The 27,335-nt window shown below is 34.4% G+C and overlaps 2 pseudogenes; both read right to left on the bottom strand.

Annotated features, from left to right (window-relative positions):
• Window positions 1–2,825: 2,825 nt before the first annotated feature.
• On the bottom strand, window positions 2,826–3,308 carry LOC107499529 (annotated as a pseudogene).
• Window positions 3,309–3,975: 667 nt separating this feature from the next.
• Window positions 3,976–4,091, bottom strand: LOC118602064 (annotated as a pseudogene).
• Between the last annotated feature and the right edge of the window lie 23,244 nt (window positions 4,092–27,335).

Here is a 27,335-nt window from a genome sequence, read left to right as displayed (position 1 = left end):
CAGCCTCCATAATAAAATGAAATCGTAGTATAATAAATGAAATTAGTAGTCTTTCTCATTTACATTCCATAAAATGCCACTCACCCAAAGAAGCAGAATTTTGCTTTGCTCTCAGCACACCAGATAGTATCATTAAATAGCATTTACCACCAACTTACTTAAACAATTTTTATGTTTTCATGTTAATGGGCTTAAAGCGCAAATCTAAATTTGGCAATACATTTGGACATCTACTATACTTTAAACTTTACTTTTAAAATTTTACCAGTAATATATTAATACATTTTTATTAGTGGAAGTACAAATAGTATAAATAAAGTGGATGCTCTGCTTGAAACTCCAACAGTCTAACTCCCAGCTTCCACTTGACCCTCCAGAGAAAATTATTTTTATCAATCTAGAGAAGGGTTTCAGAATGTCAGCAAAATTGACATTGCAGGTGAGATAATCCTTTGTTGGGAGGCTGTCCCATAGGATGTTTAGTAGAATCCCTGACTTCTGTCCTCTAGGTGTCAATAGCATTGCTCCTACTCCCAACTGTAACAATCGAAAATGTCTCTAGACATTGCTAAATGTCCCCTGGGGGGAAAAAATCTGTCCTGATTTAGAACTGCTATCTAGAATATACCACTTGAGACTTTTCACCATGCATTTATATGTAGTGCTTTATACATATGTGGAAAAATATAGGGATTGTGCATGTATTTTTAAATATAAATATGTATTATACATAGTGGTTCTTTTTATCTAATAGTAGATATTACAAATATTTTAACATCAGTTCCTTTTTATTTGCTGAGCATTATTTCTTCATTTTTTAATTAACCACAAATATTTAAGTTGACTTAGGTACATTCAACCTGGTAGAAAAAAAGTCCCACATACTTGCTCTCAGTTGTGTCTAAAATTAATGCCTTTTCAGTCTATATGAGAGTCTCTTCCGCTTTCTGTTTCTCCCAAACAGAATAAAAATATGCAGTACCAATATTTCAAAATGCCCTCAGTAGTAATCTCTTACAAAGTCCCTAGATTATTCTCCATCACATCCTGGTCATCAGATGAAGAAACCACAACATCAAGGTAGGCCTCAGATTTTATTCATGCAGTACTTATCATAGTTGGTTTTCTTTCATTGGGCATTTTGAGACTAAGGTTATTGTGGTTATAAATCACCCATTCACTGACTCATTTCCCCTGAAAAGGCCTAAGAGCCTCTCGAGTGTTCTGTATTTGAGAAAACATTCATCTGAGCTAGAAGCCATGAGGAAGGTGGAATAGATTCTAGATCAGGAGTGATAACAGCCAGGTTCTGCCCTCGTGCATCCTAAGCAAGTTCCTTTCCTCACTGAAGTGAGAAGGATTTGAGTAAGATCACTTTCGGCGGAAGCTTGGAGTTTTCATGACTCTTTTTAGGTGGGAAAACCTGTTTTGTGTCAATTTCATTCAGCTGACTGATTACCATGTTGAGCATCCTCATGCTCTCTGTGTATACAAAATGGAACTGGGATTTAGAACAGTTTCCTATGTAACTCCTTAGATAATTCATTAGATAGCCTAATAAAGAAAAGCAAAACACATTTTATGCTGGCTTATCTGAAATATTAAAAAATATCGTTTCAACTCTCAGCAAAACTTACTCTTACCAGGTGCTTTTATTAGTCAAAATGTTCACTAAGTGTATATGTGTGTGTGTGTGTGTGTGTGTGTTTATTTTCAAGCCATTATATTGTATACTTTAAATATATACAGATATATCTCTCAATTATTTCTCAATAAAGTTAAAAATGTTTATTATTTTTATATCATAGTATGAGTTATGATTTCTCTATGTTTAAATTTGCTGAATGTCCTAAAATTTGAATTTCATCATTTATTTCTTTTTTCAATGAACAGAAACTGGGTTATTGGTCTGAATTCAATTAACCGGATATTTTATAAATCACTTTGTGAATGGGGCAGGCACAGCTTTCTCAGGGCAGTTGTAAAACAAGATCTTTTTGTCAAAAACAAAAACAAAAATGCATGCTAACAAAAGATTGTTACTCTTTTCTGCATTTTATCAGTGTCAATGATAGTAGACATTTTGCAGGTCATACCAATACCTATTCCAACAGTAGTTGTCTATGGTATATTCAGAGGATTGTGTTTCTAAGGAGTTCCCTAGGTGCTCATAATTTTGATTCTGTAACCCCAAACTCTAAACACAAATGATTGAACCACAAGAAGTAAAAGCAGCCAATCCAGGCTGGGAAGTGGACTAGAGTCTAGATGAAGAGATTCTTCTCTATGAAGAACAATAATGCTCAATTTCATCAATCAGATCCTTAAGCAAGGTCAAAATAAAAAGCACAGTGACTAGACTGAGAATATGCTCCAACAGAGAGAAATAGGAATATTAGCTAACAAACCAAATCTGAAATAAAAAATAATAGTAACTCAAAAATCAGAAGAAAATTTCCTGCAAATGTTTTTGTTCTAGAGAGGTTCTTATTGACTAAATTAAATAAAACAAGAACTACAAGACAACTTTAAAAAAATACATAAAAGGGAATTTCAGAGATGAAGTACATTTAGGAGTAGGACTGTATTAGAGAATTGGGAAGTGGTGACTGGAGGAAGGAGAATGCAACTTTTCTAATATTTTTAATAAGGAAGATGAGAGATAAAATTGTAATATTCTTTAAAAATAATAATGATACTAATCTCAATGTTTTTCACAATACTATTTTTTTTTTTTTAGGACAGCTGGTTTTTTTTAAAATATTTCCTTGGGGGAAGGGACATCTACTCAATTAGATTTCTTTTATTTAATTTTTTTAGATCTATCATGCCATGAATTCATAGGGAATAGGCTCCAGCAGCTAAGGTTCCTTTCCATTCGTTCTCACAAAGTGTGCTTCTCTACGTGGAGGAGGCTGGCGCTTCAAATGATCCCAGGTACCTTTCTCTTTGGCTTTCTTCTTTTTTTGATCATTTTTCTTCACATATTTCAGGAAGCTGTCTCTGCTCTTAGAGTGCTTAATGTACTCAATACATACATTAATTCTCTTGGCAAGAATCTTGACCTTAACTTGTTTGTTTACAACAATACCAACTGCATGCTGGGTAACATTGTAAACTTCCAGTTTTGCCATGGTAACATTTGTGGGGCATTCCTTTTTGAACGGTGCCCATTCCCTTGATTCTACAATATCACCTTTCTTGTAGATTCGCATATATGTGGCCAAAGGAACAACTCCATGTTTTTTAAAAAGCCTAGAGAACATATTGTGGGTACCTCTCCTCTTTCCCTTTGTGTTGGTCATTTTGGCGAATAACTGGAAGATGGCGATTCCGGCCGAAAAGAAGCCACAATACTTTTTTTTTTTTTTTTAACTTTAGAGGGACAATTGAAAAAAAAATTGTATATGTTTTGTATATACTTGATATACAATTCCTTCTGTTTCTTTGAGTTTCTTTTATTTCCGTTTTCAGAAAATTAAAGTAACCATTTTATTAACTAGCATTTATATAATAATGCAATTTTGCAGAGTTTTTCTGGTTTTATGATGATGTATCTCGACAGTTGTGATCAGAGACTATTCCAATGAGAACTAGACAATAATGCAAATATCTTTAGTTTCGTCTCAGAAATAAATGCCAAGATATTTTTACTTTTTCTCACAGCATCATCAAAACTTATAGAAATAGGATTTGAGTAACTATCTGGTTCAAATGTTCAGCTTCACTTTTTATTTTTTAAATTTTGGAGTTCATGTATCCCCTTTAGAAGCTAGAACACACCACAGATATTGTCCGAAGAAAAAAATGAACCTATATGCACACAAAATATTTCATACTGTTATCATTGCAGTGATCAGAGTTCTGGTAACACGTAAGTCTCAGTCCTTATCACTGATAAAGAAATGAATTTCCAATCAGCAACAATTATGAAAGATATGATTTATTGATTTATTTATCATTTATTATTATTTATGCCTACAGCACCAGGTCTTCCTAGGTGGCCTCCCATCCAAGTACTAACCAGGCCTGACCCTACTTAGCTTCCAAGATCAGACATCGGGCTTGTTCAGGGCGGCATGGCCATAGACCATGGACTATGGCTCCACTGGGGCACAAACTCAGGTCCTTCTGTGTGTGAAGCAGACATGCTAACCACTACACTATGGAACCACATCCAAGGTATGATTTATTAAAGACACATTTTGAAGTAGAAGACAGGTCAAGCCTAAACTGCCAACCATGTGGAAAGAGGTTACACACCCATGGGAATCAGATTACCACAAGGAAATAGAGAGCAGAAACCCTGTGAAAAGGATTGGTCTCATTATATTAGGACTGCAATGGATGCTTACAAAGGCGTTCCTAGGTGATTGGCACGTAAGGTCATTTTGATTGACATTTGTCTGCTATATAACTCTTTGCCTAGCGTGCATTTGCTTACCCAGAATTCAGTCTGTTATAATTAGATTCATGAACTTCAGAGCATAAACATGGTATTATGATGATGGTATAATGAAGCTGAGGTTGTGGCCAGGTTGTGGGCAGGTAGTACCTTCTGCGCATGCATCTGTGGCTAGATTAAACCAGCTATATGTTATGGTCCTCCCATCCTTTGTCAGTGGGATGCAGGAGGTATTCTCTAACTACTGATGGGGTTTTCTTTGGGCAGTCTCCACTCTGGGCCTCTATTCCTTTGTTCCCCTGTCGCACATATCTGATTAGCTACCTAACAATTGTACTTGAGGGAGTCCATTGGATCTGTGAAGTTGGCCTCTGGCACCAGATGACAAATCATTGTGTGTGCTACATGTCTTTGCAAATAATGGAATTTTGGTTCCCAACGTATATTTTGTCATTCCCTCCTCACTCTTTAGGTTATGTCACCCTCACATACATTTGCACATATCTGAGGATACATATTATAATCTAAAACATGAGACTCACATCAAAAATGACACAGAACCAATAACTAGAATAAGAATATATTGCTAATAAGAAAAAAATTGTCCTACACAAGAGTATAAATCAACCAAATCATTCTCTGAGGACATAAATAAAGCTTTATAAATAATATACACACAGATGCTAAAGTAATCAAGGATGGTCACTGAGCATGCTTTGTCTTGGAAATCATATCTCAAGAGAGAAAAAAATGAGAACAAATGAATCTTATTGCATGTCTTTGCCACCGCACAGTTGCTGTCTGCCACCAAATCTATGTATTTTTCCACTCCAGATTCAAATTCCCAAGGTGACAGCAATTCCGTCACTTGCCTCAGGAGATGAGTCTATCATCTGACACTGCCAGCAAGATGTCACTGAGAATAAGCGTAAATGTTTCCATTATTTTCATCCCATTACTCCTAGTTATCCCCTACTGGGCCATTCTAAATACTGTAATTTCACTCTCTTCTGTTTTTTTATTTCTTTCAGATATTTACAGGCTATCATTATTTCCCCCCTGTATTTGACCCTAAGCTCTTTTAATCTTTTCTCATAAGTAAGCCCCTCCACAATTTTGCTCCTGTGAAGACATAGTAGCGAGTATAAGGGTGCCTTTCATTTTTCTTCATTGTATAGGAAAAATAAGTTCATTTCTAAAAGTTTCCCAGGAGATAAATCACCTAGAACCCGGGGAGCTGGAAAGTTTTGACAATGCATTACTTGCTTAGTTGATGATGCTTGAATTTGGGGGCCATCCTCATAAAATTGGTCCCAACGGATCATTTGACACAGCCTATGGTGTTGACAACATTGCAGCAAATCCCTTATTGGCTGACTTTGTCGGTGCTCACCACAGTGGTTCTGTGACCCAAGTAAGTTGCAGTGAGGTCGTGAGCTTCAAATTGGATGCCAGCAAGAAAGTCATTAGATGTATTATTAATGAAAATGAAGAGTTTATTAGGCAGCAATGAGTTGTTTCACTTATTCAACTGTTTACCAGGCTGCCTTGACAAATACTTATTCATAAAACATACTCTTTGCACCTGTAATGCATCCATGATTCCTCCTCTCATTTGCAAAGCTCTGAGACCTGTTCTGGATGATGATAAACTAATGCTTTTATGCTCCCTGAGCTGCAAGAGATCATTACTGTTCAACTTCCCAATTCAAATTAGGTCCTGGGGCTTAACCGCATGTGTATCAAGATGGTACAGAGCTACACTGTGACAATGAATTGAAGAGCTTCCATCCGTAAATGAACACTTCTTCCTACCCCTTTTATATTTTACACTTTTGGGTCATAGAAGCTGATAAGCTATTGCCACCATGATTACCCTGAGTTAGCCCATAACCCACAATGTAGCAGAGGTCTTTAGAATAAAGCATACTTCAAATCACAAACCTAACAAAAATAGAGTATTCTGAAAAGCACAGCTTTTCAAAATAAAAGCAAAATAATTTTCCTAAGAATATGATAAAGACAGTATTTATTGTCCTCAACTGTTCAACATTTCCTATCACCTTTTATGAGCCTTTCCACGATACTGCACTCTAGATTTTCCTCCTTGGATAAGTTTTTAGTTAGCTTGTTTGTTTCTTGTTATTACTTTTTTTCTACTTCCCTCACTTGTTTTGTTCTTCTCATCTCTCCAAATATGGCTGTTCCCAAGGACTTTTTCATGAACTTGATGTTTCATTTCTCATCATTTTCTCATTAGGAATTCATACTCACTTTTGTTAAATCAAATAGTTTTATATGAATGACTCAAATTTCTACTCTATTCCTGAAATACAGACATACACATCCAACTGCTTGCTGGAAATCACCTGAAATTCTCATAAGCAACTCAAATATGGAATATCTTGAACTAAATTAAAACTTCCTCCACTTTTCTATTTTTGCTTAATGGTTCCATTTTTTCCATTTATAACATTCCAAAACCCAATATCATTATATAATGTTTATGAAATTTATCAATAAAGAAATCTTTTTGAGGGAAAGAAATGCTTTGGGGAACAGAAGGGATTTTGCTACAATTATCTAGCTAAAAGATTTACCTTCTAAAATTCAATTTTAATAATTTTTTTAAAAAATTCTCATTCTGAAATGTATCATTTTCCAAAATGTAATACCAGTAAGTTTATCTAATATTATTTCCTTTGCATACTTCGATATGGTTGAATAATTACTTAACAACCCTTTGTTTTTCCAGTACTATCCCTTTATTTATCAGAGACACTTCAGCCAATACATTGTACTTCTTTCTCCTCATCCTGCCCCATAACTTTCTTTCAACATTTATTTAGCTTTCAAGGCCCGTATTAAATGCTACTTTCTACAAGATAAATCTTCAAAGGAAATTTCTTGAAAGAAAAACAACTACTAAATTAATTTATTTTATAATAATAATGTGTATGTGCATTTACATGTGCTTTTGTGTATTTCTTCCCCCAGGTAACTCTTATCTCTCTGACAGCCTGAAATGTATATCATTTGGGGGGTTCATAAAGTCATCTCAAAAAATGCAGAGAAATCATTTGATAAAATTAGAAATAAATTCATGGTTTAAAAAAAAAAACCTAATAAATCCAAAACAGAATAAAATTCCCTTAGCCTGATAAAGGAATATGCTTAACAATAGCAATAACAAATAGCAACTGAAATAGGGGAATGTTTGGAGTAATTTCTTTAAAATCATAATTAAAGAATTTATACTATTCAAAGTCAACATTGTACTCAATATACTAAACATCAAAATAAGATTTAAAAAATAACATTTAAGTCATAAGGATTAGAAAGAAAGAAATTTTTTACTATTTGCAGATGATATGTTTCATGGAATACCAAAGAACCTCCACTTAAATCACTGAGAAGCAGTCCACAAAACAAACAAACAAACAAACAAACAAACAAATATACAAGTAGGTGTTCAACTAAATAGTAATTGGGGAATGCAAACCAAAACTATGGTAAGAGATCATTTTATACAAATTCCATGTATAAAATGGGTAAAAATTAAGAAATCTGATAATATCAAATGTTGGAGAGACCATAAATCATCAAGATTTTTAAAAAACTTTTCTGATGAGAGTGTACATTGGAATGATTGCTTTGGAAAACAATTTATAATAATTATGTAAATTTGAACATTCTCATATCATAAAACCAAGGAAGGAATTCTTTCTAGGTACATACCAAGAGAAATTCTTTTTGTGCACAGTAGATATGCACAAAAACATTCAAAATTCTATTTGTAACAACAATTCAATGCCCATTGAAATTAGTATGAATAAAATGTGGTATATTTACAATATTATAAAACACTCCATTTAAAAAAAAAAAACTGTAGATACATGCAATAATATGGAAATGTGTTAACATTGCAATATTGTGTAAAAAGTTGTCCCAGAAGATTGCAAACATCCTAATTCCTTTTTTATAAACATCAAAAAACTAAACAATATACTTTTTAGAATACATACACGTGTGATAAAATATTATTTAAAAAAATCAAAGAGAAGATTAGAGATAGCAGTTACTTCAGACAGAGAGAGATAGGAAGATAGTATAGGGAAAGCCAAAGAGAGTATTAGGAACCAAGAATTATGATTAATCTAATTCTGCTTACCTACGTTTAAAATTAATGAACAGCACACAGGATTCATAAATGGACTAGATGGTAAAGTGATGGGATGGACTCAGGTTTCTGGCTTGAGCCACTAAGTGGATGATCATGCCATTTATTGAGATGGAAAGACGAGATTTAATTTTGAGTTTGTCAGTGAGGAAAAATAATTTTCCCTCTATCCTTCTAAGGTTTAGCTGAGACCCTTGTAATAAAGGACAGATTAACAAGCGAAAAACAAACGAATATATTAACCTGTGTTATGTATATATGCATGGGAGATATCTAGAGAAAAATGTGTAACTCCAAAGGTGGTTTAGAATTCAGGAATAAATAGAATGAATCTTAATTTAAAAAAAAAAAAAAGAGAGAGAGAGAGAAGAGATGTTGGCCTCTTAGGAGAAAGTAAAAGATTTTTAGGAAAGATGAATGGGCTCACGGGAGGTATGATAGTTTGTGACAAAGTTTGGGTAGAGCATCAACTTCTAGTCTCCTCTCCTGTAACAAAAATCAACCTTCCCTGTTAATGAAACTGTTAATGAAACTCCCAGAGAGGGGATTTATGACAACTTCCTTTTGGAGTATCTGTCTTTAGGCAGATAAGGGGAGTTCAGAGAAAGCCTGCACTTGATTTTGTTCAAGTACCTCTACAGCTCAAAATGGTCACTATAGCAAAGTGGCAAATTTGGGGATGACATATATTGAGCTCCTACAATCATATTTTGGGGTAGCATATTCTGCTACACTTCAAGATGAATATGAAACATCCATGTGTAGAAGTTAGAAAGTCAGAATGGGATCAGGGCTCATTTGAATACAGAGGACCTGGAAGAGCAGTGCCACTCCTCAGCTTCTTATCACTCTCTGTGCCTAGTCACACAGCTAAATTACAGGTCCCGGCCAGTTTTGCAGCTAGAAAATAATTACATATCTAAGTTCTAGCCAATATAGTTTGAGTGGAAATGATATGTGACTCCTTGGCTTTTCTTTCCCTTCCTGAGGCCCTAGAGATGGTATAACCATACAATGGTAGGAACCAATGTTTGTAATCACTCTCAGGAAACAAATCCAGCCACAAATTATGCCTGCTTCGACTGCTTGTATGATTAAGAAATAAAGTCCTTGTGTGTTTGAATCAGTTTATATTAATAGGTATATATTATGGAATATATATAATTTCAGATATATAAATTAATATGTTAAGATATGTTAAATTGCTATTAACAAATATTTAAATACTTACCACATAGTATCTATGTGTTAAAGCAATTCAGTGTACCTCACCTAATACAGAAATTAGCATTTTCAAGTGAAGTACTACTTTAACAAAAACTGATAAAATATGTAGCCGCGAAGAACTTATTGGATCTGCAAAAGGTAGTACAGAAATAGATTTCTCTGGCAAAAGAAAAAGGGAGTTATGTCTAGTAAAACTTATCAACAATCACTTGGTAAAAAGATCAAGTCCATAGTAAGCCTGTTGCTCTGGAAGCTGCAGATAGAATCTATAATAGTATCAGTGTTTACTGTTTCTTGCTGCTTATAGCAAGTAATTACAAGTAAGTCTTTGCAAGAAGAATTTTAAGAATTTTATAGGATTTTAGAAGGCAATCGTTTATAGATTGCAAAGAATAGGAGATGATTTTTAAAAAGACCATTAAGACTTCCCAGCCTTGTGGCAAAGATAGATTAAGGTGGTTATTTTTCTACTCCAGTCTTTTGTTTCAGATAGCCTCAAAGTAAGTGCCATTTCTTTGAAAGAAAGAGGTATAGGAACAAGGAAGGAAAGAAATATGGAGGATGCATCCAGTCAAAAACTTAGGACATGGTTGCTGCTACCTAGAACTCTCTAGAAGCGAATAGATCAAAAGTCTATGAAGGTTTTGAGAGAATTATATTGCCAATGAAACCACAAGCCAGGATGAAAGAAGCCTTTCACTGACTAAGTCATAAAACATCCCAAGGGCTCAAAACTCGCATCAGCAGCAAGCAGGCTACAAAAGCTCAGCATGGGCACCAATGTGCACTTCGGTTGTGGCCGAGGAGAAACAGATGAGGAAGAATATGCTGGAGGGAGTTCCTCTCAGAGAACCAAACAAGGGTCTGATGACTCTAGTCAAAGAACTTCCTCCACTGCTAGGGAGCTTCACAATGCTTTTTCCAGGATCCCATCATGGCAGAGTGATGACTGTTTAAATCTTTCTCTTTTTAAATGGGAATTTTTATTGTGGTCATCCTATTCCTGTTCCACTACTACACATTGAGCATGTCTAGAGGTTCTCAACCAGAAGTGATTTTATAACCTAGGGGACATGTGGCAACATCTGGAGACAGTTTTTGGAGTCACAACTGTGGGAGAGGCAACAACTGGCTTCATTGGGTAGAGGCCAAATATGAGGCTATTCTACATGGCAGGTCCCTACATAAAGAACTATCGAAACCCATTTGCTTCCTTGAATGTTGTCCTATGAAGTTAGGTGAGATTATATGACTAAGTAAAAAGTGAGCAGATGTGATGTGTGCTACTTATTGGCTGGCAATTGTACGAGGTTGGGTGGTCTCCGGCTCCACTGGCTGTATAGACAAAACCCTAAATAATGATGGAGCCACAAAATGGAAACAGGCTGGGTATTTAATTCACCACTCACTGACCAGGAAATATCACCTTAGAATGAGCAATTATACATCCAGGGCCTACTTAGTAGTCCTGCTTGCCTTAATTAAGATGGTACTTTAGAGTCTGTACTTTAAATAAGATAACATGTAAAGGTCTAAGACATAATTGGCTCTCAGTAGACACTTTATTCATTTCAGTGTATGTTTTGTTCAAAAACATGTTTCATGTACTCAGAATTGTGAAAAGGTTGTCTACATACACAAAAAATAAACAGTATTGCCCCTGATTTTAAGGAGCTCACAGGCTGTTGGGGTAATATGATGCTTAAAATAACAGCCAACTATACAGAATAAAGAGTTCAGTAAATACTTTCCTCTGAACACCACACTTGGTCTGTCCCTGTGGCTTTTATACACAGCAGTAATTATAAACTTTTGCACAAAGGTAGGGAGAAATGAATGTACTTCAGAAAGTGGGCTTGAGTGCAGTCATTTGAATGCACTGACTATTTTTATCAGCACCCACATGCCAAGTCCTGGTTTTGCCGCTGGGGAATACAAAGATTATAAAACCCTGACTTCAAGAAGTTCAAAGTCCAAAGGGAGTGTTATGAGCCCTTTTAATCAATATTTTTTATTGTCACCTACTCAAAGCTGAAATTGTGGAAATGGAAAAAGAGAAATCAAAAAAGAATCAGCACAAGGAGAATTTCTGCCTTAAGAAAAAAAACCTGAATTAGAAGAATGTGCTGATTCTTTGATGAATTGGGATCACATTTAATATGAATCCCACCTGAGTTAAACATAATTTAAACACATATATTTGCAAACCCAGGGGTAGACAATACATGGTATTAATAGCACCATTCACTCTGCTTGTCCCTAGTAAATCATATTTAAAAGAATATTAAAACCACTCCTGAGGCTACAAGTGGTTTTAATATCCTTTTAAATATCATACTCCAGATAGCCGCTAGCTATCTGTCAAGTTACCATGAAGAGGAGACCTACTCACCATCATCTTGGAATAAAGGATTTCTCAGGGAATGCTTTTGGGTCTAACCTTCTGAATTGACAACTGAACACATCTGAAGACAAGTCCTCATTCAATTAGTGCTCATAGTAAATCACCTTTAAAAAAAAAAAATCCCATCACCCAGCTGCACAATGGACCAATGAAATACAAAATTTCTAGAGAGCAACACTATTTTTTAAAAGTTCTGAAGACAACAATATGCAACTAAGGTTGTGACTCATTGCATTGCCTAAACAAGAATGCATTCTTGACTTTCTGGAAACAAAGACATTAATTATACAGCAGGCTCCCAAAGGGCGACACTTGCCGATGAAGGCATTGTCAGACGACTAGGTTTTATTCCCAGTTTATTTAAGCTTCCAACTAATCTCCAGATGTAGACTATTTCACATTTGTGAAATAGTCTACATGTTTACATGCTGATAAACCTCAAAATTAATCAGGACATTACAATCATGATTTTGTTTTGTTCTTGATCCTGTTAATTTTTCATCTTACGTTAGGCAGACTAGGGCAGGAAGGAGTTTTTAAAGGATAATAATAATGGAGAAAGGCGCATACGGCTGTTTTGTTTTTCCTCTGGCTTACTTAAAATATTGACATTATTGGAAAAAGTCACCAAAACAAAACACCAGAGATAATAAAAATGCCCCCAGTAGAAAGGAATTTATCACATCAAAATTAATGATTTTCAGCCAGTAACAATGCCACTCTTTGGTTATCAACTTAACTCAATTTCAATTTAACTGGGCCACTCTATCATCCGAATCATAGGAACAGACAAAGATGAATTAAGGCTATTCAGAGACTGCATGTATACTATGTGCCCTGGATAAGAATTAATCCTGGAGAATATGTTTATCTCCATATTCTCTCTCTTTTCTCTTTCTCTTTTATCTCTCTGTCTCTCCCTCTTCTTTAAGAATTATCTCTCTTAATTGAAATGTGAAGGTATCATTGAATTTATGTTATTCAATGGCTGTGATGTTTATTTTCGTTGTTAAAAATGCAAAAGGAAGACTAATACCACACTTTCGAGGGAACTTTCATGGGGCCTCTAGTCCATCTAACAATCTTTTCTTCTACCTTCTTATAAAATCTGTGGCTATTTTAACAGATATTCAAAAGCTCTCTGTTTAATCCTTTATAATAATAGAAGCATTCAGTCAGGATGCGGAATAGTTCCATATCACCTTCTTTGTGTGTGAGAAGAGTGAACAAGAACTAAAAAATTCACAAGAAGCTCAACTTGGTGTTAATTGTGATACTGATTCAACAATCATTTCCTGAAAGCAGAGACATCAAGTCACCATCCTAGGCCATAGGAACACAAATATTAGTAAGACATGGTCCCTCTTCTCGAGAGCGATTATGGTACAACTTGATAAGTCGGACAACATTCACCCAGAGGAGAGCAACTGAAGTCAAAGAGCTGTTGGAGCCCACTTTCTCCCACTTCCAGGATAGTTACACCAAGGCCAGGCTGCGAGGCCAGTTCCCACATCTTTGAGTACACTTGCCCTCATGTCTTATCTCCACGCCAGAGAGTGAACATCTTGAGTACTGTCTAATTTCTTTCTGTAACTTTAATAAACTTTGGAACCTTCATGTGGCTCACTCTTTGCACAGAACTGCATTTGAAGAACTCTTAGTAGTCTAAAAACAAAAAAATAACTTAAAAGAATCCTCATTCTTTATTGTGTCTTTCCAAGTCCATCGAGGAGGGGAATGCTCATTCATAACCCACAGCAATACTTCTCCAAATCTCTTCCTTGCCTCTCCAATGACCTCACATCTCACCACATCATAATGTTGTGTGATGATTAAGTGATATTATAGTGAAGCATTTGTCACAGCATCTGACACATGGTAAATATGCAAGGACTGGTAGTTACTGTTTAGCCTGTTGTCTGTAGGCTAATGTATTGATTAACATCAATGTAATTAGTATATTAGGATGTTGGCGATCACGTGTTTAGATGGGTTTGCCTAGTAAATGATAGAGTAGTTTCTAGAATTAAGCTGTTTGACTTCAAATCTCTCCATATTTCACCAATACCAGCTAAGTAATCGTAACCAGCTCATTTGTCTTTTCTAATTTCCTCAGCATCTAAAGGAGGATGAAAATGGCACTTTCTCCACAAAGTTTCTATAAGGATTTAATTTGGATAATCTATGGAGTACACTTAATAATGTCTTAATTATTGTTAGATATGATTATCATTATAGTAATAAATGTTTAGATTATTATATATGCACTATATTTTGCATTAAGTCTTGATGAGAAGGATGTCAAAGCATAAATTTAAAACTAACAAAACATGACATAAAAATATAGAAAGATTATATGACAGAGATTTATTAATCCATTAATTATGGAACCAGTAAAATTGTAAAGCTGGTACCAAGTTCATGTAAAGAATAATTATTTGTAACTAGTAAATAAATTCAATGTTAGAATCAGCTTGCTAGGAAAACTTGTTAATGCCCTATAGGGTCATGAAATTATAACCTTTAGAATTAATTTTTCTATCACAGAACTCTAGAAGTAAATGTATAAGTTCATAGTATCTGGATTTGATTAATTAGTAAAAGACAAAGTCAAACACAGGTACATTTCCCTCTCATTAATGCTTGGGTGGGCCTGAAAGTGTGACTGTCAATGGACCCATACATACACATTTTTGCCTTATTTTCAACTTTTGAAATTTTTTTCTAACTATATTAAAGTGTAGTTACAGCAGTAATTAGGCCATAAACAGCTTGGCATAGGAACCTTTTATATTTTGACTATTCCTCGAAATATTTATTTAATAACACTTATTAAAAATCTGTTATTAGATTCCGTATTAGGGTCTAAGTATAGGGAATAATGTAGAAAAGTTCTCTGTTCTTGAAAGGTTCACAGAGAAGGGTGTATACTCAACATACTTTTGTTGATTGATGAACAAGATATGTGCTATATTTATCAAAGTACTTAAGAGTCTATATTCTGAAGTCAGGCTGCCTGAATAGGAATGGTATCTGACTATGTGACCTTTGCAAATTTCTTACTTCCTCTGAGCTTCAGTTGCCTGAACTCTAAAAGAAAGACAATAATAATGATGATGATGATAATAATACCTCATAATATATATAAGGTTATTAAATGAGTTAATACTTAGAAAAGTTCCTGGCATACCGTAAATATACAATAACTGTTAGCATTATTATTACTATAATAAATTATAACAAAATGTTTAACTGGACTTTGAAGACAAAACTTACCTAATACTAAAATCTTAACAAGAGACTAACGTGATGACTGGCCAATGGAAGATACTCAATAAATATTTAGTGAATGAATAAATGAATGAATGTTGAATTTTCCGTAATACCCACAAATAAAGCAACCTATTTCTCCTCTTCTCCTATGAAAATTTCTTAATGTAGAGAGTAAGCAATAGTTAAAATTTCACCATCATCTTTCTATATTTCTTCAACCTTAACTTCAATAAACCAACTTAACATACCATACCCATAGACCTAGAATCCTATGACTTGCAAAAAAATTATTGGAAGTTCAGTGCCAAACAAATTACTAAGCTGAGACTTAATTATAAGAAATAGAGATACCAAATAAAATTGTTCTCTAAATGTTATTTACTTTTCAGCTTATGGTTTCTTTATAACCTTCTTATCCTTCCTCCAATTATCAGCAGGAACCACATTCTCTTAAACAATCCATTTGGCTTTCAAATTACAGGAGTTTGAATCTGCAGGGCTTATGTTGTCATAAATGGGGGTGGGTATTATTTTAAATGCATCCTAAAGAGTTGGAAACATTCTTTGATTCCAGGTCTTTTTAATTTTTCCACCTAATTTTGTCAAACCTCCAAATCGTCAGCAGCAATACTGAAGCTGAATGGTCCAGATGAAAGCACCGCTGCCTTTTGAGTGGTGTTTAGAACTTGATTTGCAGGAGGAACAATTCACATCTTACTTTAGAACTTGATTTGCAGGAGGAACAATTCACATCTTTGCCATTTAGGATTTTCCCCATAACATCCACTCGAATATGCCTTAGTCTAGTTTTCCAATCTGAACACTACAATGAAAAGACTATATTTATTCCTAGCAATCCCCACCTAGATAATACTCTTTCTTATTGCAGAGATGATACCCTTTCTTACTGCCACTAAAAGACCTTAAAAAAAATTTATTGTGTGTATTACACTAATTTATGATTATTAACATACTTAGTTCTTTCACAAGACAATGAGGCTCTAGAGTACCAAATCCTACTTATTTTTGTAAACCCAATGCTTAAAGTGGTACCCAGCATACATTAGGAATTTAATAAATGTTTATTATGCATACACAATTTCATTTTCATCTACTGTCTAGCTCGCATTATATAAGATTTCCAGTAGATATCTCAACTGTGCCTTACAAACTCAGGTAGGGTTTACCCAAACTCCAGATTGGTCTGAAGCTGTTTTTCATGCCTACATTTCTCTCTCTCTTTTTTTCTTGTGACTTATTTGAAATCTTCCTACTCTTCTAACATTTATTTGAGTGCCACAACACCAGACACCATCCCACCTTTCTCTAAACTCCCTAGGTGATGCCACATTTGAGTCCCACCATGTGCTGCTTTGTATTGCCCCTGAATTGTTCCACACATGCTGATCGCATGCCCCATTACACTGCTTTCTTTTCTTTTGTATGCTCCTTAATGCCCAGCGTTATACACAGAATAAAAGGTCAAAGAATTTTTTTATCAAATTGAATTCGCTCACATTTCATAAACCAGTCTCTACCAGTAATTGCAATTGACTATGTAAAATGGAAATCTCAGGCATAAGAGTACCTAGAATATTTGACCATGGCAATAGATAGATTTCTTTTACTTTCAAAATCTTAAGAAACTATTAGCCAATTCAAAAGTGTTAATCTATGGCTCCATTATAAAATAAACTTATTACATTTTTAAAATCTTCTCCTCTGCCACTTTCCTGATCCTCTGCCACTTTCCTCCTACCCAGTGTTATCTCTTTGCTAAGGTGTACTTAACACATAAGCTAGTCTGTTCCTTTCTCTTCTTTTTTTCCCAAAATTTTAACTTAGAAGAATTCAGTTTAGAATCTATTTGAAAGATATAAAATCACATTGCTGTGCTTTTCAAAGAGGGAGAAAATTGATTGATAGATCCCTTGTCTCTTCTGAAATCTTCCTTATCTCATGTCTAATTCATTTATGTAAACATCAAACATTATTTTTCTTTCTAACCTTCATCCCTCTCTCTCCTACCCTACCACTCTGAAATTTGAGGGAATGGTTCTTTTCAAAAGTTTTACCTTCCTTGGAGCCAACCCAACCTCAATAAGATATTTTGACCCACATAGGCTCAAAATAAGTAAATAAATAAAAATGAAAGAAAATGAAAAAAAATTGAAAAGGCTAAGCTGCCTGGAACAACTAGTTACCAATGTCCTCTTGCAGGTTTTTTAGACCCCACAACTGATATGGAAATCCCTACACATCTGAAACTAAAGGAGAGCATATCACTTCATCCAATTAGCAATGCATGAGAGCTCCAAGCCACAGCTATAAAAATAACGGACATCTTCCAGTACTATGAATGTCTGGGCAACAGTAGATATTACCTGTGGTGCCCATGTAGTAAAAATAAAAAGGTAAAATCACTGTCATTTTACTTTCAAATAAAGAAAAAACAAGCCTCATAGCATTTAAATATTAACTCATAAATGCACGGACTGGTTCAAATAAGAAAACAAATAAACAAATAGCAGATACTGCTGGTTGCTGCTACTAGTGGTAAAGGAAAAACCTGATTTGATTTATACGTTGCCTCTCTTTCAAACAGCTCAAAGTGCATACACATTTTAATATAGCTCACTGAACTTTACTATGTCTGCACTAGAAAATTCCATAATTACCAGAACAAAAAATTCCTAAGTGTAAAATGCTGATAACTGATTCTCTTATAGACTAACAGGGGGCAAACGAATGTCCAGAACTGTCGACTGGTAAAGGGGGAAGAAATAACTTAGAAGAAGGAAGTGGGGAAAAAGAAAGGAGGACAATAAACTTTATCAGAGATGAGGTTGCCATATAGAAGTACAGAGTAAGTGAGCAAGAGAGAAGACAGGGTTGGCATTGGCATGACTAGAAGGAAAAACTCAAAGAAGAATATAACTATAAAAGAGGATATGTTGTGGAGAATTGATTATTTAATTGGAATGAATTTAAAAGGGTAGATAGCTCCCAAATCTACAATTATTTTGTTTCTAGCAGCTTTGGCATTATCTCCTTAATGAGGAATAGCCATGAATGGCCAGATAATTCCACATTTGATATCCTATTATGTCCTGGTAACTGGTTTACTGTGTTTGGGGCTAGTTGCTGCCCTTTTGGTTCCTATTCCCAAGAGTATAGTTGGAAAGGACAGAGGATATATATTTCTTCTCCCTTGTATGGAAAGTATTGGATTTCTTGGACCAGGGTGCTCCAGAATCTGGCATGGTCTTTTTTAAAGGTTTAAAATCATGGTGGACTGGAGGACACAAGATTCCCTTGAGAAGTTAGTACTAGAAAGCTCTTCCTATAAACTATTTGTTAGGTGGGATTCCTTCTTGAAGGAAAAAAGGATAATTAGAATAAAACTAGAAGAATTTCACAAGTGTCCATCTCTGACTCAGGCCATGAGAGAGTTATCACCACACTCGTTCTTTGATAATGTGCCATGTGGCTGATAAACTAAACTAAATTACTTCAAACCATGTTCTTTGTCTCTTCTACGTTAAACTAGACAATAAAGAGTCATGGTTACTGGGTCACAGAAACATTAACAGAAAAATAAATGAATAATGTGCAAAAAAAAAATGAGAGGGAGAATCAAAAGGAAGAAAAAGAACAGAGAATGCATAATAAAAAGAGAATCACTGGGAATAAGGAGAAAAATGCAGGGAAGTGTACACTAATCATCATGACTGAGAACCAGGGCTGGCTTTATGTATGTGACGTGTGCAATTGCACAGGGCCCTACACTTAGAAAGTTGTGCTTGCTTTAATGTACTGGTGCAACCATTTAGAAATTCCTAATAATTTTTGAGACCTTTCTTCTTTTTGAGTGTAGATATTTATAGCTATAAACTTTTCTCTTAGTACTACTTTTACTTTACTTCATAAGTTTTGGTATATTGTATTTTCATTTTCATTTGTTGCAAGATATTTTCTAATTTCCCTTTTGATTTTTTCTTTGACCCATTGGGTGTTCAGGAGTGTTAATTTCCACATATCTGTGAATTTTCCAATTTTCCTCCTATTATTGATTCTGTTTTTTATCAATGTGATAGCAAAAGATACTTAGTATAATTTCAGTCTTCTCAAATTTGTTAAGATTTGTTTCATGGCCTAACATGTGATATATCCTGGAAAATGTTCCATTTTCACTTGAGAAAAGTGTGGGTTTTGCTGCAGTTGGGTGGAATGTTCTGTGTATACCTATTAGGCTCACTTGATGTATAGTGTTCTAGTCTGCACTTTCCTTATTGATTTTCTGTCTTACGTTTTATCCATTAGTGAAAGTGGGTTACAAAAGTCTCCTACTGTTATCGTACTGTCATCTATTTCTTTCTTCAGTTCTGTCATTGTTTGCTTTATATCTTTAGGTACTCCATGTCGGTCCACATACATTTATAATTGTTATATTTTCTTGATGCATTGTCCCTTTTATCATTACATAATGTTCTTCTCTGTCTCTTGTGACCATTTTTGACTTAAAGTCTATTTTGACTTTATAAATATAGTCATTCTTTCTCTATATTGTTTACTATTTGCATGGAATATTTATTTCCATCCCTTCACTTTCAACCTACATGTCTCCTTAAATCTAAATGATCTCTCGTAGACAGCATACATTTAGGTCTTATTTTTTTATTGTGTTTGTTTGTTTTTTTTTATTCTTTCAGCCATTCTGTATATTTTGACTGAGAAATTAAATTCATTTACATTTAAGTAACTATTTAAAGCGAAAGACTTAGTATTTTATCTTGTTAGTTGTTTTCTGCCTGTCTCATAGTTCTTTTGTTCCTCTTTTCTTCTCTTCCTTTTTTCCATGTGTTTTATTGATTTCTTACGGTGATATTCTTGTATTTTTTCTCTCTTTCGTTTTTGTGTCTTCTATAGGTATTTTCCTGTGGTTACCTTGGGGCTAAAATAAAACATCTTATAGTTATAACAATATTTTAACCTTATAAGAATTTAATTTCACTAGTTTACAAACACATTTACTATCCCTTTGCTATACTTTCTTCTTGTCACAATTTATATCTTTTTATGTTCTGTATTTATAAGCAGGTTTTTGCAGATACAGTTATTCTTAATGCATTGTCTTTTAATTTGTATACTAAAATTAAAAGTGATTTACACACAACCGTAACAGTGTTACAGTTTTCTGTATTTGTCTATTTACTTTTACCAGTGAGTTTTATACTTTTGTATGTGTTCATGCTGCTGTTTAGTGTTCTTTTGTTTAACTTGAAGAACTCACTTTATCTACATTTAAAGAGGAGAAAGCTTTCAAATAAATAACCTAACTTTACAGCAAGGAACTAGGAAGTAAAACTTAATCTAAGTCCAAAGTTAGCAGAGGAAGAAAACATTAAGATCAGAACAGAAATAAATAAAATAGAGGCTATAAAAACAATAGAAAAATCAATGAAACTAAGAGTTGGCATTTTGAAAAGATAAATAAAATTGACTAACCTTTAGCTAGATCTAGAACAGGAAAGCAAGTTCAAAATATAAAAGTGTAAATTAAAGAGGAGACATTATAACTGATGCAACAGAATTTTTTTTAAATCATAAGAGGCTATTATGAATAGTTATTTGCTAACAAATTGAGTAAACTAGAGGAAATTAACAAGTTCCTAGAAATTTATAACCTACCAAGGCTAAATCACAAAGAAATAGAAAATCTGAACACATACCAATAACAAGTTACAAGATTAAATCAGTAATCACAAACCTCCTGCAAAAATAAATAAATAAAGGCCCAGGAGCAGATGGTTACACTGGTATAATCTGTCAAGGACTTAAAGAAGAATTAATATCAATCCTTCTCAAACTGTTCCAAAAAAACTTCAAAAGAGGGAGCACTTCCAAATTCATTTTACCAAGCCAGCATTACCCCTTACCAAAGCCAAATAAAAATCCTATAAGGAAAATTACAAACCAATTTCCTTGATGAATATAGATGCAAAAATCCTCAACAAAATGCTATCAAATCAAATTCAACAGCACACTAATGGGATAATACACATTTTAAAGGGAATGTATCCCTAAGATTCAAGGATAATTCAATGTATCCAAATCAACAAATGTAATCTGCCAAATTAGCAGAAAGAAAGATAAAAATCATTTGAACATCTCAATAGATCCAGAGGGGAAAAAATCGATAAAATTCAACACATTTTTTATGGTAAAAGCACTGGATAAACTAGGTGTAGATGGAACTTACCTCAACATAAAAAATAGCAGATAAGACAAATATATAATTAATATCACACTCAATGCTAAAACATTAAAAGCTTTTCCTCTAAGATCTAGAATATGATAAGGAAGTTCACCATTACCACTTCTATTCAACACAGTATTAGAATCTGTTTCCTGTCTATACACTAAATACAGACTATCCAAAAAAGATAATAGAGAAAACAATTCAATTTACAACTGCATCAAAAAATAAAATAAAATACCGAGGAATAAATTTAACCACAGAGGTAAAAGATCTGTATGCTGAAAACTATAAAACATTAATAAAATAAATTAAACATGAATAAATGGGAAGAAATTTCATTTCTATGGGTTGAAATAAATATTATTAAAATGCCTATGCTACCCAATTAATCTAAAGATTCAATATTATCTCAATCAATATCCCAATGGCATTATTCCCAGAAATAGAAAAAGCAATTCTAAAATTCATATGGGACAACAAAAGACCACAAAGAGACAAAGCAATCTTGAGAAATAAGAACAGAACTGGAACATTCACACTTCCTGATTTCAAAATATGTTACAAAGCTACAATAATCAAAAGAGTATGGTACTGGCATAAAGGAAAAAAAAAAACATTAGAGCAGTGGAACAGAATATAGAGCCCCAAAATAAATCCACACATAGATGGTCAACTTGATCTTCCACGGGGGAAGAAAATACACAATGTAGAAAGGATAGCCTCTTCAATAAATGAGAAAAATGAATAACCATATGCAAAAAATAAAATTGGACTCCTCTTCACCAGAGGTAAAAATCAACACAAATGGATTAAGAACTTAGTGAAATACCTGAGACTATAAAATACCTAGAAGAAAATATAGAAAGCTTCTTGAGATTGGTCTCAGCAATGATTCTTGCATATGACACCAAAAGCACAGGCAACAAAAGTAAAAATAAACAAGTGGGATGATATCAGATGAAAAAGCTTCTGCACAGCAAAGGAAACAGTCAACAAAATTAAAAGGCAACCTGTGGAACAAAACAAAATATTTGCAAACTGCATATCTGATAAGGAACTAAAATTTCTAAAATGCAAGAGCAAAAAATCAAAACAGAACAAACACTCTAATAACTCAATTATAAATCAGCAAAAAACTTGGAGACACTTCTTCCAAGAATACATAAAAATGACCAATTGGTATATGAGAAGGTGCTCAGAATCACTAATCACCAGGAAAGGTACATCCAAACCATATGAGATATTACCTCACCTGTTAGGAAGGCTATTATAAAAGAAGACAAGAGATAAAGAATGTTGGTGGAGTTGTGGTGAAATTGGAACCTTTGTACACTGTTGATGGGAATGTAAAATGTTATAGCTACTATGAAAAACAGTATGGAGTTTTATTTGAAAAGTAGAAATAGAACTACCACATGATCCAGCAATTTCTCTATGGGTATATATCCAAAATAATTAAAATCAGTACCTCGAAGAGATATCAGCACTCCCATGTTCATTGCACCCATTATTCACACTACCTGAGATATGGAAACAATCCAAATGCCCATTAACAAATGAACAAATAAAGAAAATGTGCTGTATTCATACAATATAATATTCTGCCTTAAAAAAGAAGGGAATCCTGCCATTTGTGATTATATGGATGAACCTGGAAGAGAAATAAGCCAGTTATTGAAGGACAAATTACTACATGATTCCACTTATATGAGGAATCTAATACAGGCAAACTCATAGTAGCAGAGAACAGAATGGTGGTTGCTAGAGGCTAAGAGGAGGGGAAAATGGGAAGTTATTGTTCCATGGGCATAAAATTTCAGTTATGAAAAATGAATAAGTTCTAAAGATCTGCTATGTAACAAAGTGCCTATACTTAACAATATTGTATTGAGCACTTAAAATTTTAAGAGGGTAGGTCTCATGTTAAGTGTTCTTACCACCACCAAAAAAAAAAAAAAAAAAGAGAGATACAAAAAAAATTTTGAAGATTCTGGATACATCTGTTATCTTGATTATGTTGGTGTTTTCACTGATGTATGCATATGTCCAAACTCATCAAATTGCATGTGTTAAATATGAGTAGTTTTTTAATAAAGCTATTTTACTATTTTTAAATAGTAATAATAATTTTTTTAACAAAGGACCTCACAATTATGTTGCTGGATCTTCTGGGATCATATTCCTTTCCCCACACTCTCTAGCTAAATGGACAATGTACTTCATATTGCTCAATCTCATCTCCTCATGAATGAAGTAGTAATAGTAATAGCTCACTATATTGCTGGGAAGATTCACTAAGATAATGTATGCAAAGTACTTACCAATGTGCCTGACAAATATTAAGTACTCAATGGAGTTCGTCTTTTGTCATTATTTCTGGTTATGTTGGATAGTTAGGCACAAGAGAATGTCACCAGCTATCCTGAGGCAGATTGCATGTATACCTACAGCTGTGTCATTCCCAAGTCAAGGATTTGGCAGCAGTATATAGAATATATGATCTAAGTCATAAGGCAATCCACTCTTGCTCTGTCGAATCTCCTCTCACAGCCCTCTAGACTCTCCAAGCATGAAATACATCCTAAGCTTTCCTCCTTAACTTTCCAGTAGCACTGGCACTCACATCTGAACCAGGTGAATTCCCAGCTATCAGTGCTGCTCTGACTTACCACCTCTCTCTGCTAACTTTAAAAAGCATCACAATTTCATCACTATCCCTGAACTTGGAATTTGTTGTGCTCCAATTAGGGGTTAGGGTAAGAAACTTCCTCTCCGATGGCTTATTATTTTTTAAAACTTATGTTTCTATTGTTCATTTGTGTCATTGGAAGACAAATTTGCTCCATGTTCTCAAAATAACTACAGAAGATTCTATTGTGACATGTCTTTATTTTCACCTTGGGCTCACTCATCTCCTAAGTGAAAGTCAGCAGATGCAAGATCCTAGCACTCAAATCTTTGCTTCCTTTCTTGAGTCCCATAAGCCACACACTCTTCTTCTATGTGGGCTGGCGATCACTCTTCCTTAGCTGCAAGGGGCCCTGGAAATACAGGAACATCTTTAAGATATTTGAAATATAATAAGAAAATTCGACTATTTGATTTGAGAAAAGATTGGCTTAGCAAGTAATATAAAAGGATGGTGGGAATATTAAAAAATGTGCATGTGTGTGTGTGTGTGTGTTTACATATATACACATACAGGCAATAAGGCAAAAAATACAAAAATAAAAAATAAAATGATACAGGATATTGTTATTTCAGCTCTGCCCTAGCTTTATATGAAACCTCAAGAAAGAATACTAACATAAGACAATGAAAGTAGCTGAACAACTTCAAATCTTCTATTTTTCTTTATGAAATGGTTGCAAAAGGAAAATTACTTTTGATTATATACCTCTGTCAGAATCTACATTCTTATTTAAGAGTTGATACTTATATCAAAGTCTAGCAGTATAAGGATCTGTAGAACAGGCCCAAAAGAATAAAGGTATTTAGAAATAATCTCCTAAGCCAACAGAGAATTTGGTCAGACATAAGCACCCCAGCTACATACTGGGCTTCAATACAGGAAGTTATGGCTAGAGGCCATTAAAAGAAACAATATGATAGGTCTAAGTAAAATTGAATTACTTTTCTGTGAGGGAAATAACTTTCTCCCCTACCCATCAAACCTCTTTGGTCTGCAACAATGTACTAACAACTGTGATTTCTTTTGATCCCATAAAATTATTTGGAAACTTCTGTCAAACTATAAGGCTCAGCTTATGAATGCTAAAGATTAAAGTACACAGCAAATAGTTTAAATACTTTCATGACTTTAATTCCCTAACACTGAGGATTGAAGAACACAGTATAATTTAGAAACTTTCTACAATTTTATTTAACCTCTGAGTCGGCCTACAAGTCATTGTCTGATCATTTACTCTTAGCAGGGTGCTCACTAAAGATCCACTTCCTCTTTGCTGTTAAGACTGCTTCCCAGGTCCTCAGATTCAGACAGAAAGTATCCCATTGACACACCATAGTCTCTGGCTTGCCGACTGACTCTTGCAGATCTTGGGACTTACCACTTCCATAGTCATGTGAGCCAATATTTTATAATAAAATTCTGTATATATACATCTTGGTTCTGTTGCTTTGAAGAATCCTGATGAGTTACCCCCTTCCTTGAATAAGGTAATGGAACATGTTATCTAAACAGGAAGCACAGCTCCTATACCCTAAATTGGTACTTTTTGGGACAAGTATTTGAACATTCCTTTGGTAAAAGAACTTTTTAAGCCTTTACTATAGGTTAACCCATTTTTTTTCTTTTTACTAAACAGAAACAAAACTGACAGTAGTCTTTAAGAAAAGTATTACATTGCTATGTAGCCACCAACAGAAGGTATTCCATTTAGTAAGAGGGATCATAACAAATTTTTTTCTGCTGTTTGCCTCATATTTACAAAGAAAAGTTAGAAACATCCTCTGTGAGACTGTGTGTGTGCGTGTATGTGTGTGTTAGAAGGGGATAGGTTCTACAGGATTACATGCACATATTTGTACAATCTCTTCATTGTTCTTCCATGAACCCCAGTTTATGAATGTATGCCTTAAATACCTTGATACCTGTAATTGTCAAAAACTTTTCAGTTCTCCAAAATTGGTGTTAAGATGTCATAATCACAAATTGGCCAACCTGGAGTTTTATAAAATAACATTTCTTTATTTTTATTTCCAGAATAGGAATCTTAAGACTCGTGTCTCCTCAAAAAGACTCACAACCAGATTCAAAAGGAAGTCCCAAAAGAGGAAGAAAGAAAAGTGCAAGTGTCTCTGCTCTAAACCCTGAGCCTCCCACAATTCTAGGCCATTCTCCCTCTAGCTATCACTCAAAAACATTGGTGAATAAACAAAGCTGCAGTGTAACCCCCTCAGCAGATTTCTGTGAAGGAACAAGCCAGGATCAGAAAGGGTCAGACTTTAAATGGTGAGTGTCAGAAGTTAGAAGCCACAGTGGATCTGACCGAATTATCATACCCCTAAACTTGCCTTATAGCTGGAAAGCTAGAGAGTTCTGAGGAAACTCTCTCTCAGTGGTCCTTGATCCTGTCGGCCCTCTGGCACAGCAGAAGGAGCACCGTAATGGGAGTCAGAAGGCCTGACCTCCATTCCTCATCTCTCTACAAATGTAAGCAAATCAACCAAAATAGTGATTTTAAAAAATAGTAGTACATCCCTTTCTTTAAATGAAAGCTTATTCCAAAATTCAGAATATAAAACAGATAAAAGGGGCAGTCACTGGCAGATTGCCCATAGCCCTTACAACAATTCCCTTGAACAATTAGTGCACAGTTTGTAAATGAATGGTCTCGATTTAGAGATGTCCTGATCTAGCTGAAAATCCTTTTTACAAAATATAGATTCTTGTGCTCCACTCCTGGTCATCAGAATCAGAGTCTTAGGAAGCGATATTTTCCACAAGCCTCTGGGTAATTCTTAAGATTCCCAGCTCGATGGTATGGATTAGCATTTGATTCTGCTACCAGAAGGCATCTCTAATATTCTTTCAAGTGTTCAAAACAACAACCACCACCAA

Source organism: Rousettus aegyptiacus, unplaced genomic scaffold (assembly GCF_014176215.1).
Source record: "Rousettus aegyptiacus isolate mRouAeg1 unplaced genomic scaffold, mRouAeg1.p scaffold_m13_p_4, whole genome shotgun sequence".
Classification (NCBI taxonomy): Eukaryota; Metazoa; Chordata; class Mammalia; order Chiroptera; family Pteropodidae; genus Rousettus; species Rousettus aegyptiacus.
Note: the sequence above shows the minus strand (reverse complement) of the source record. Positions and strands in the feature narration are given on the sequence as shown.